The sequence below is a fragment of the Schistocerca nitens genome, chromosome 5 (assembly GCF_023898315.1).
Source record: "Schistocerca nitens isolate TAMUIC-IGC-003100 chromosome 5, iqSchNite1.1, whole genome shotgun sequence".
In the NCBI taxonomy this organism is placed as follows: Eukaryota; Metazoa; Arthropoda; class Insecta; order Orthoptera; family Acrididae; genus Schistocerca; species Schistocerca nitens.
The window spans coordinates 277,916,142-277,929,415 of record NC_064618.1 but is presented as its reverse complement, the minus strand read 5'-3'; the positions used below and the strand labels follow the sequence as shown (position 1 = coordinate 277,929,415).

Here is a 13,274-nt window from a genome sequence, read left to right as displayed (position 1 = left end):
TTAGTGTTGTTTAACGTCCCGTCGACAACGAGGTCATTAGAGACGGAGCGCAAGCTTGGATTAGGGAAGGATGGGGAAGGAAATCGGCCGTGCCCTTTCAAAGGAACCATCCCGGCATTTGCGTGAAATGATTTAGGGAAATCACGGAAAACCTAAATCAGGATGGCTGGAGACGGGATTGAACCGTCGTCCTCCCGAATGCGAGTCCAGTGTGCTAACCACTGCGCCACCTCGCTCGGTACCTTTGTAATTAATTGATTTTGATTGATTGATTGATTCTATTGCTCATCAAGTTCTGTAAATCTCATTATGAAGGAGAGCATTCAGGGGTATGAAATGAGACATATTATGCATTAACAGGCAGATGCAATCACTGCAGGCTATTTCTGTAATGACATATTATGATAATCTACTCAAATTGATAATTAGTTAATGAATAGGGAACTTTCATTTGTCACACCTAGTGACTGATTTTTATTGTTCTGTGGGGCTCTCATGATGTTAACACAGTAACCATAGGTAATGATATAATATTAACAGTAGCACACATGAATCTGCTGCATAAACTTCCAATTACAGCAATACGCAATGAACCGTGTGCTGTGAAACATATGCGCCTACCAAATATTGCCCTACACTGTCATTCATGCCATTAGTTGCTGTCTGTTCTGTTACACAAAGTGGAAAAATCTTCAAGTCTTCAGTGTTCGTATTTGTATATGAGGCATTGACATTGCAAAGTTCAATCGTGGCTTAAGGGGAGTTGGAATGCCCTATCCCAACAATGTTAAATTTAGTGATTTGGCTTCCCTGTATTTCAGGAACCACTGTAGCCATTGACATGAAACTTCTACAGGACATTAAACTGTATGTTCTGAGTTTACTGAACTACAATAATTGCATTTCAGCCACTGCTTTATTAAATACAATTTTTTAATTATACGGTTAAAATTTTGTGTACATTTTTGTAAATTGTTCTAAATAATTTTAATTATACATAACATTATGTTCTCCTTTTAGTTCACTAGACTCAGGATATATATGTTATTACTCCCTGAAAATTTGAATACTCTACTCGAAGTGGTTTCTGAGATTTAGTGAAAAGTGCAACAAAAAATGTTAATTTTCAGGAACAACTTCTAAAGTTTAAAAACACTGTAACTCACTCAATATATGCTTATTTTTTTTATTTTTAGTCGCTCAAAAGCACCCTGCACCATACTATATATAATCCTCTTGATCTTTTTCCAAGTTTTTTTTTCTTCTTTCTGGACTCCTTAGTGGCCAACTGTGGTGCATACTTTGCTGTATCAATGTGAACCTTGTCCATCTGTTCAAGTCCTCTAATACAGCTTGCTCCAGGATTAATTCCCATATGCTGTAGCACCTTCACCCTACCAATGTTGCCATCATTAAAAGTAATAACATCATCACTGACCCCCCCCCCCCCCCCCTCCCAGTTTGATGTCTTAATTCAAACAAAAACAGTTTTTGGTAAGTGAGTCCACGTAATATTATTGAATGAGTCATTGGGATTTTGAATCTGACCATGCAGCCACTTCTTCTGTAATTCAGGATTTGCCAGGTCTCTGTAAATAGGTTTTATGATATCCATGACTGCTGCTGGGATGGAATGTTTATGGCTGTGTGAACTGTTTGGTGAGCAGTCCAGTGACAACAAAGCTGGTTCAGCACGGAATGCAGAGAGCTCATGTGTAGGAGCAAAAGGGTTAATTCTCCAGGATTCATTTTGTAGGTTTTCATTTGAGAAATGGTGTCAGAGATCACCTCAACTATTATATTATCAGTTATTGGCTCTTGCTTGTCCCAGTACCTTTTTGTCTCAAAAAGCTCTCAATTTTTGAATTATCTCTTTTCCACATTGAGATGTCAGATTTGGCTATGTACATGATTATAGGACAAATCACAGTTTGAAGATGTCGTGATTTTGCATTGGTTGGGATGTTTCTCTGGTAACTAATGTGTAGTTTTTATTTCAGCTTCCTCTTCTTTGTCATCCACCACACAGCATGTTGTGTATTTATTCCTCAACATATTTCTGCTTTCCAATTGTTTTCCTCTTTCAAATTCATCAATGAAGGGAGTTGTTCCAATTCCCTTTATAAACTGGTTTTAATGTGAGACTTGAAGACTTGTTTTACTAATCTCTATTTTGAGCTGAATAAGTTCCTCACTCAACTTTTTCAATGATTCTGATAAATATTATCTGTAAAACCCAAACTATATTTCATGTAATTTTTGTTGCCATTCTCTGACATAGTGACAAAATACAGAGAACAAGAGTTTCTTGCTGTTGTGTTCTTTTAAGGCTGTGACCTTGTAACTTTCAGTCCCAAGACTGGTTGATGCAGCTGGTGGTCTACCATGTGCAAGGCTTTTCATCTCTGCATAGCTACTGCAACCTACATCCGTATGAACCTGTTACTGTGTTCAAGCCTTGGTTTCCCTCTGGAATTTTTTCCTCCGTACCCATCCCTCCATTACCAAATTGGCCATTCCTTGATGCTCCAGGATGTCCCTTTTCAACCTGTTCCTTCCTTTAGTCAAGTTGTACCAGACATTTCTGCACCCGTAAGTTTTATTCAGTATCTCTTCATTAATTATGACATCTGCCCAGCTAATCCTCAGCACCACATTTCAGAGGATTATATTCACTTCTTTTCTGTACTGTTTATTATCTACATATCAGATGACAACTGAACCATGTTCCTCATCATCAGTTTCTTGGATGTTCTATCTTCTCCTGCTTAAATGAGGGACATCCAACCTAAGACTCCTCCTAGCCCTCCTAAAGTGGTGTGCAGTCATCCATCCAACCTCCACAACAACACAGTCCATCCCTACATCTACATCTACATCCATACTCCGCAAGCCACCTTACGGTGTGTGGTGGAGGGTACTTTGAGTATCTATCGGTTCTCCCTTCTATTCCAGTCTTGTGTTGTTCGTGGAAAGAAAGATTGTCGGTATGCCTCTGTGTGGATTCTAATCTCTCTGATTTTATCCTCATGGTCTCTTCGCGAGATATACGTAGAAGGGAGCAATATACTGTTTGACTCCTCGGTGAAGGTATGTTCTCAAAACTTCAACAAAAGCCCGTACCAAGCTACTGAGCATCTCGCTTGCAGAGTCTTCCACTGGAGTTTATCTATCATCTCCGTAACGCTTTCACGATTACTAAATGATCCTGTTACGAAGCGCGCTGCTCTTCGTTGGATCTTCTCTCTCTCTTCTATCAACCCTATCTGGTAAGGATCCCACACCAGTGAGCAGTACTGAAGCAGTGTGCGAACAAGTGTACTGTAACCTACTTCCTTTGTTTCCGGATTGCACTTCCTTAGGATTCTTCCAATGAATCTCAGTCTGGCATCTGCTTTACTGACGATTAATTTTATATGGTCATTCCATTTTAAATCACTTCTAATGCCTACTCCCTGATAATTTATGGAATTAACTGCTTCCAGTTGCTGATCTGCTATATTGTAAGTAAATGATAAAGGATCTTTCTTTCTATGTATTCACATCATATTACACTTGTCTACAGTGAGATTCAATTGCCATTCCCTGCATCATGTGTCAATTCGTTGCAGATCCTTCTGCATTTCAGTTCAATTTTCCATTGTTACAACCTCTCGAAATACTACAGCATCATCTGCAAAAAGCCTCAGTGAACTTCCGATGTCATCCACAAGGTCATTTATGTATATTGTGAATAGCAACGGTCCTACGACACTCCCCTGCGGCACACCTGAAATCACTCTTACTTCAGAAGACTTCTCTCCATTTAGAATGACATGCTGCGTTCTGTCATCTAGGAACTCTTCAATCCAATCACACAATTGGTCTGATAGTCCTTATGCTTTTACTATGTTCATTAAATGACTGTGGGAAACTGTATCAAACACCTTGCGGAAGTCAAGAAACACGGCATCTATCTGGGAACCTGTGTCTATGGCCCTCTGAGTCTCGTGGACGAATAGCGCGAACTAGGTTTCACACGATCGTCTTTGCCATAACACATACATTAAATTTGATAATAATTGAATAAAATAATCTTCTTAACTATATATAAAATAATGAACAAAATAATACATCTTGTAGCTGATCCTGTGGCTCAAGTCTAATATCGGTGTCCTGTTAGTAAATACTCTTCTCATTCTCTTTCCCTTTATTTTCTCTTCATAAATGGTACATACCTTCTCATTAATATGAAGATGCTATCTGTTCTTTCAGACAAGTCCGAAAGATCAGATACCATCATCATATAGTTAAGGCTAACCGGCCATTGACCTTCTTCTTCTGTGCTGAATGCACGCGTATTGGACTCTTATGGGACTCGGTAAGATTGTCTGCCGCGAGTAATGAGTGTAATGGGCAGGGACACTACGAATGTAGTGTGTGGACATTAAGTTGGGAATGTAGGTCTCACGGGAGGCGTGCCAGAGGTAAGTCCCTGCAGTCTCACTATCCTCTGTGTGCTCGGTGGCTCACAGGTATAGAGTGTTTGCCATGTAAGCAGGAGATCCCGGGTTTGAGTCCTGGTCAGGGCAAACATTTTCAAGTGTCCCTGTTGACTTATATCAATGCCTGTATGCAGCTAGGGGTATTCATTTCATTGTAATAATGTTTCTTTATCTCTGTGTGGTGGAATAAACCTTTTATCACATCGGAATCACAGTCAGCAAGTATATAACTTCCTTCATGGGGAATTTGTATTATTCTGTATGGTCCAGTATATAAATACTGCCATTTCTTATTCAACTTTTTCTTTATCGAGGCCTTCAGATGGTTTCTCAACAATATTTCCTCTCCAACAGCATAGGTTATTACATTCTTCACATTTTTATTGAATTTTCCCTTTTGTAATTGAGCTTCATGTTGTAGATTTAAATAAACTTTCTTCGAGATGTCCTCCTTAGTGAGATTGTCTTCAATTTGTGACCATCCCTTTAGCCAGTCTTGAGCATCATCCTTGCCATGCATCACTTGGTTAGGCGAATACCCTGTAGAAGTATGAGGCAATTCGTTATAAATCCTTTCAAATTCTGATAACCACTTGATCCATTTGTAATGTTGATGTGTAGTATATGTGCGTAGGAATCGATTTAATTCGTGGAACAATCTTTTGATTGGATTCCCACAGGGATAAAAACATGTTTAATATTGTGTTCCTTCATAGTCTCTCTCCAGGTTCTGCTGGTGTAATAGGCAGCATTGTCTGTCAATATCATCTTCGGTTTTTCAAACTCTGTTATGAAATCATTGACAAATTTCTTTAACATAGGACACACATGTAGATTCCTCAAAGGATACAATTTCACATACTTGAAAACATATCATAGAATTCCAGAATATACTTCAATCTTCCACGAGTACTAGGACTTGGTCCACACACATCACAAGATATCAGTGTTAAAGGTTGGTGTGGTATGATTGGATGTAATTCAATGTTACTAGCCAAACGTTCTAAATTTGGATTGTAACAATATTGGGTTAACTTGGCTTTGCATTTTAAAGATCCATAGTGTCCCCACTTCAGATGTGTATACCACAGCAAAGATTCCAGATGTTCCTTTGGAACGCATACTTTCCAAGGTTCGGCAAGAGTTTTTCTTCGAAATAATATTTTCGATTGTAAAGTATATAGACTACCCGAATGATTTGTAGCTACTTGGCTGATTACAGCTCGAATAGGTTTCCAATAAGGATCTTGTTCTTGCAACTGCAACATATTGGGACACAACTTTGAAATTTGTTTCTCACGAAATGAAATTAGTTTTACACAAAATGCAATAGACGGATTCATTACTTTGAAATCTAAAGTCTCTTCCTCAAATTCTTCATTATCCTGTCTTCTAGGCAAATGAGATAGAGCATCAGATACAACGTTGTCTTTCTCTTTTATATGTTGTTGGTTTTTTTTTTCTCCTTCTTCAGTCCAGAGACTGGTTTGATGCAGCTCTACCTGCTACTCTATCCTGTGCAAGCTTCTTCATCTTCCAGTACCTACTGCAACCTACATCATCCTGAATCTGGTTAGTGTATTCATCTATTGGTCTCCCCCTATGATTTTTACCCTCCACACTACCCTCCAATACTAAATTGGTGATCCCTTGATGTCTCAGAACATGTCCTACCAACCGATCCCTTCTTCTGGTCAAGTTGTGCCACAAATTTCTCTTCTCCCCAATTATATTCAGTACCTTTGCATTAGTTATGTGATCTACCCATCTAATCTTCAGCATTCTTCTGCAGCACCACATTTCGAAAGCTTCTATTCTCTTCTTGTCTAAACTATTTATCGTCCACGTTTCACTTCCATACATGGCTACACTCCATGCAGATACTTTCAAAAACGACTTCCTGGTGCTTAAATCTATACTCAGTGTTAACAAATTTCTCTTCTTCAGAAATGCTTTCCTTGTCATTGCCAGTCTACATTTCATATCATCTCTACTTTGACCATCGTCAGTTTTTTTGCTCCCTAAATAGCAAAACTCCTTTACTACTTTAAGTGTCTCATTTCCTAATCTAATTCCCTCAGCATCACCCGACTTAATTCAACTAAATTCCATTATCCTCGTTTTGCTTTTGTTGATGTTCATCCTATACCCTCCTTTCAACTGCTATTCCAGGTCCTTTGCTGTCTCTGACAGAATTACAATGTCATCGGCAAACATCAAAGTTTTTATTTCTTCTCCATGGATTTTAATTCCTACTCATAATTTTTCTTTTGTTTCCTTTATTGCTTGTTCAATATACAGATTGAATAACATCGGGGATAGGCTACAACCCTGTCTCACTCCCTTCCCAACCACTGCTTCCTGTTCATGCCCTTCAACTCTTATAACTGCCATCTGGCTTCTGTACAAATTGTAAATAGCCTTTTGCTTCCCTGTATTTTACCGCTGCCACCTTCAGAATTTGAAAAAGAGTATTCCAGTCAACATTGTCAAAAGGTTCCTCTAAGTCTACAAATGCTAGAAATGTAGGTTTGCCTTTCCTTACTACACTACTGGCCATTAAAATTGCTGCACCAAGAAGAAATGCAGATGATAAACGGGTATTCATTGGACAAATATATTATACTAGAACTGACATGTGATTACATTTTCACACAATTTGGGTGCATAGATCCTGAGAAATCAGTACCCAGAACCACCACCTCTGGCCGTAATAACGGCCTTGATATGATATGCCTGGGCATTGAGTCAAACAGAGCTTGGATGGGGTGTACAGGTACAGCACAATACCACAGTTTTAACAGGAGTAGTGTCTGGCGTATTGTAACGAGCCATTTGCTCAGGCACCATTGACCAGACGTTTCCATTTGGTGAGAGATCTGGAGAATGTGCTGGCCAGGGCAACAGCCGAACATTTTCTGTATCCAGAAAGGCCTGTACAGGACCTGCAACATGCGGTTGTGCATTATCCTGCTGAAATGTAGGGTTTTGCAGGGATCGAATGAAGGGTAGAGCCACGGGTCGTAACACATCTGGAATGTAACGTCCACTGTTCAGAGTGCCGTCAATGCGAACAAGAGGTGACAGAGACGTGTAACCAATGGCACCCCGTACCATCACGCTGGGTGATACGCCAGTATGGCGATGACAAATACACGCTTCCAAAGTGCATTCACTGCGTAGTCGCCAAACACAGATGCGACCATCATGATGCCGTAAACAGAACCGGATTCGGATTCATCCGCAAAAATGATGTTTTACCATTCGTGCAACCAGGTTCATCATTGAGTACACCATCAGACGCTCCTGTCTGTGATGCAGCATCAAGGGTAACCGCAGCCATGGTCTCCTAGGGACCGATGTCCTAAGTAGTTTGGTCCCATAGGACCTTACCACAAATTTCCAAATTTCCATGGTCTCCGAGCTGATAGTCCATGCTGCTGCAAATGTCGTCGAACTGTTCGTGCAGATGGTTGTTGTCTTGCAAATGTCCCCATCTGTTGACTCAGGGATTGAGACGTGGCTGCAAAATCCGTTACAGCCATGCGGATAAGATGCCTGTCATCTCGAATGCTAGTGATATGAGGCCGTTGGGATCCTGCTTGCCATTCCGTATTACCCTCCTGAACCCACCGATTCCGTATTCTGCTAAAAGTTATTGGATCTTGACCAACGCGAACAGCAATGTCGCGATACGATAAACTGCAATTGCGATAGGCTACAATCCGACCTTTATCAAAGTCGGAAACGTCATGGTATGCATTTCTCCTCCTTACACGAGGCAACGTTTCACCAGGCATTGCCGGTCAACTGCTGTTTGTGTATAAGAAATCGGTAGGAATCTTTCCTCATGTCAGCACGTAGATGTTGCCACTGGTGGCAATCTTGTGTGAATGCTCTGAAAAGCTAATCATTTGCATATCACAGCATCTTCTTCCTGTCGGTTAAATTTCGCATCTGTAGCGCGTCATCTTTGTGGTATAGCAATTTTAATGGCCAGTACTGTATCTTCTAAGACAAGTCGTAGGGTCAGTATTGCCTCATGTGTTCCAATGTTTCTATGGAATCCCTGAGGTCGGCTTCTACCAGTTTTTCCATTAGTCTGTAAAGAATTCGTGTTAGTATTTTGCAGCCATGACTTATTAAACCTATAGTTCGGTAATTTTCACATCTGTCAACACCTGCTTTCGTTGGGATTGGAATTATTATATTCTTCTTGAAGTCTGAGGCTATTTCGCCTGTGTCATACATCTTGCTCACCAGGTGGTAGAGTTTTGTCAGAACTGGCTCTCCCAAGGCTGTCAGTAGTTCTAATGGAATGTTGTCTACTCCCGGGGCCTTGTTTTGACTTAGGTATTTCAGTGCTCTGTCAACATTCTTCAAGCAGTATGATATCCCCCATTTCACCTTCATCTACATCCCCTTCCATTTCCTTAATATTGTCCTCAAGTACATTGCCCTTGTATAGGCCCTCTACATACTCCCTCCACCTTCCTGCTTTCCCTTTGCTTAGAACTGGGTTTCCATCTGAGCTCTTGATATTCATACAAGTGGTTCTCTTTTCTCCAAAGGTCTCTTTAATTTTCCTGTAGGCAGTATCTATCTTACCCCTAGTGAGATAAGCCTCTACATCCTTACATTTGTCCTCTAGCCATCTCTGCTTAGCCATTTTGCACTTCCTGTCGATCTCATTTTTGAGACGTTTGTATTCTTTTTTGCCTGCTTCATTTACTGCATTTTTATATTTTCTTCTTTCATAAATTAAATTCAATATTTCTTCTGTTACTCAAGGATTTCTATTAGCCCTCGTCTTTTTACCTACTTGACCCTCTGCTGCCTTCACTATTTCATCTCTCAAAGCTACCCATTCTTCTTCTACGGTATTTCTTTCCCCCATTCTTGTCAATCATTGCCTAACGCTCTCCCTGAAACTCTGTACAACCTCTGATTCTCTCAGTTTATGCAGGTCCCATCTGCTTAAATTGCCACCTTTTTGCAGTTTCTTCAGTTTTAATCTACGGTTCATAACCAATAGATTGTGGTCAGAGTCCACATCTGCCCCTGGAAATGTCTTACAATTTAAAACCGGGTTATATAATCTATCTGAAACCTTGCAGTATCTCCAGGCTTCTTCCATGTATACACCCTTCTTTCATGTTCTTGAACCAAGTGTTAGCTATGATTAAGTTATGCTCTTTGCAGAATTCTACCAGGTGGCTTCCTCTTTCATTCCTTACCCCCTTCACCTACTAAGTTTCCTTCTCTTCCTTTTCCTACAATTGAATTCCAGTCACCCATAACTATTAAATTTTTGTCTCCCTTCACTATCTGAATAATTTCTTTTACCTCATCATATGTTTTGTCAGTTTCTTCATCTGTGGAGCTAGTTGGCATATAAACTTGTACTCTTGTGGTAGGTGTGGGCTTCGTATCTGTCTTGGCCACAATAATGCGTTTACTGCTGTTTGCAGTAGCTTACCCTCATTCCTATTTTTTTTTTATTAATTATTAAACCTACTCCTGCATTACCCCTATTTGATTTTGTATTTATAACCCTGTATTCGCCTGACCAGAAGTCTTGTTCCTCCTGCCACCGATCTTCACTAATTCCCACTATATCTAACTTTAACCTATCCATTTCCCCTTTTTAAATTTCCTGACCTACCTGCCTGATTAAGGGATCTGACATAATCCACGCTCCGATCCGTAGAACACCAGTTTTCTTTCTCCTGATGATGACATCCTACTGAGTAGTCCCTGCCTGGAGATCCGAATAGGGGACTATTTTACCTCCGGAATATTTTACCCAAGAGGATGCCATCATCATTTAACCATACAGTAAAGGTGCATTCCCTCGGGAAAAATTACTGCTGTAGTTTCCCCTTGCTTTCATCCGTTCGCAGTACCAGCACAGCAAGGTCGTTTTGGTTAGTGTTACAAGGCCAGATCAGTCAATCATCCAGACTGTTGCCCTTGCAACTACTGAAAAGCCTGTTGCCCCTCCTCAGGAACCACACGTTTATCTGGCCTCTCAACTGATACACCTCTGTTGTGGTTGCACCTATGGTACGGCTATCTGTATTGATGAGGCACGCAAGCCTCCCCACCAACGGCAAGGTCCATGGTTCATGGGGGGAGGCCCTTTTATATATTGCACTGAAATGTTATATTCTTGAAGTAACAAGTCCCATCTGGTTAACCTTGAGTGAAACATTCTTCCCATTAAAATGTAAGTCAAAGCTTTATGGTCACAAAATATGGTTATTCTTTTTCTATAGACAAAATATCTAAACTTTTTGAACGTCCATACCAAAGCTATTACCTCTTAACTGTGTGGTACAGTATGCCCTTTCACATTTAGAAAGCGTTCTGCTTGTGAATCCTATAATCTTAATGGTATTCATATCTTGTGGATCATCCATTTGGAAAAGTATACTGCCCAGGCCTGTTTCAGAAGGCAATGTAAAAATCCTGTTCAAGTTTCGGATGATGTAACAACTGAGCGTTTACAAAAGCATTTCTGATTTTGTCAAATGCTTGACTACACTCAGGTGTCCATTTCCACATGATGTTCTTTCATAACTGTAATAAACATTCTTTGCTGATTAATTGATTAGCCAAAAATCGACAGTCAAATGAGGCTAATCCCATGAATGATTTTAATTCCTTTTTATTTTTAGGAAAGGGACACACTTTGATAGCACTCATTTTCTTACGATTCGGCATAATACCATCCGGCGGAATTATATGTCCTAGGAACTTCAGTTGACTTCTGGTGAATCTAGATTTCATTAAATTTACTGTAACTCCATACTCTAAGAATTTTGCAAATACTTTTTCAAGCAGATCAAGATGCTCCTCCCGTCTTTCGGTAGTGATCAGTAGGTCGTCCACATACAAGGTAACTCTATCAAGCAAATCTCGTCCAAGTACAATGTCTAGTGTCGATATAAATACACCTCCACTAATATTTAGTCCAAATGGCATAACAGTGAATTGGTAACTTCTGCCCAGAAAAATAAAAGCAGTATACTTTCAAGATTCAATAGAGATTTTCGTTTGCCAGTACAAACTTCTCATATCAAGGGATGTCAGGAAGTGGGCACCACAGAACTTCTGAATTAACTCATCCAAATTCTCAGGTCTGTAGCGGTATGATTATCTTGTTTATCTCTCTGGCGTCTAGAACTAATTTGACATCACCATTCGCTTTGACGACCACCAAAAGAGCGCTACAATATTCAGAATGAGAGGACTCTATAATTCCCCACTCTAACATTTTGTTAATTTCTTTCTTGACTGCCTCTCTATTTGAACAGAGTAGGAAGTGTGACAAAAAGATTTGTGTGGATACGTCTTAATGTTGTATTCAAAGCCTTTGATTATTCCGGGATGTTTGCTAAATACTGGCAGGTAATTACTTAACAAGCAACACAAATGTTCTCATTGACTTGCAGAGAAGTATTCGGATTCAGAGATTTTCTCCTGAAGTGTAACTTGACTTCTTTCTTCTCCAGTATATTCAATATAGAAAATATCATCAACTAAATTACAGTCAATACCAATATAGCTAACCATTAACTTCATGCAATACTGATCTACGACTATTTTGCCCGTTATCATAGAGACTGTGAAAACGTTGCCTTCGGAGCCCAAGGTACATGTTTCTTCTTTCAGTTGATGACTGCTCCAGCATCACACAAAAAACCTAGACTCCAAACATGTAGTACGGTCATTCGTGAAACAATTAAGAAGGTACTTTCTGTTGAAGCCCCCTGCATCATAATGTTGACTCGTGTTTGCTTTGAGACCTTATGCGCTTTCGCACTAAATGCATCATATACGGTTCATCCAGTAACAGGAAATGTAAACACTTACCCTCCTCGACTAATTTGTTTAAAACAATCCTGTGTCATTATGCTGATGGTTGCTCCAACATAAATACTATTTATTACTTCTTGAACTACTGCCTGCAAAATTCGTCCACACTTATTTGAAATGTAAGGTGTTTCTACAGTCAGTTCCTCCCTTAGGTCCGAATCATTATACCTCAGTACATTCACTTTAAAATGATGCCTGCCCTCATCAGCCTCTCCAGCCATCCTAGGGAGGCTTTCAGTGACTGGTTCTAGTTTAATCTTTTGGTAGATGCCATAGTCGGTGGTTCATGTACTTCAACAATATGTACAGTGTGGTCAGAATTTGGTAGTTGTTCCCTTTGTGAATTTATTGCTCCGGTACCAAGTGGTGTATCAATCCTTGTGGTTGTTGTGCTTGTTGAGTTACATTTTTATCTACCCATCGAACTTCAGGTGTTGAAGGGTCTTTCCATGGTTGTACACTATCAGGATTGTCTTCTGGGTATATATCACGTCTGCGTGGATTACTACACTGATTATTCGAATCATTATATCTGCATTTAAGAGTTGGGGGTCTTTCCATGGTTGTACACTATCAGGATTGTCTTCTGGGTATATATCACATCTGCGTGGATTACTACACTGATTATTCGAATCATTATATCTGCATTTAAGAGTTGGTTTTTCTGTACTATCTGATTCACCTGATTATTATTATTTCCATAGGTTTCTTTAGTATAATAGGTGTTATGCTTATATTGATTATTATTATTGGCATTACTATATCCATAAGATGTCACTTGCCCTACTTCATGCAGTATAGGTTTAGTATTTCTATCTCTGTTGTCATTATTGTTATTATTATTATTATTATTATGTTGTGAAGTAGACTTTTGATTATTATTGCATACTTGGGTATCTTCTAGTATCA

The 13,274-nt window shown here is 39.6% G+C and overlaps 1 protein-coding gene across 1 annotated transcript in view; it reads left to right on the top strand.

Annotated features, from left to right (window-relative positions):
- Positions 1-13,274, top strand: part of LOC126259172 (proteasome activator complex subunit 4-like) — a 251,235-nt gene that overhangs the window by 57,602 nt on the left and 180,359 nt on the right. The gene's annotated exons all lie outside the window — the stretch shown is intronic.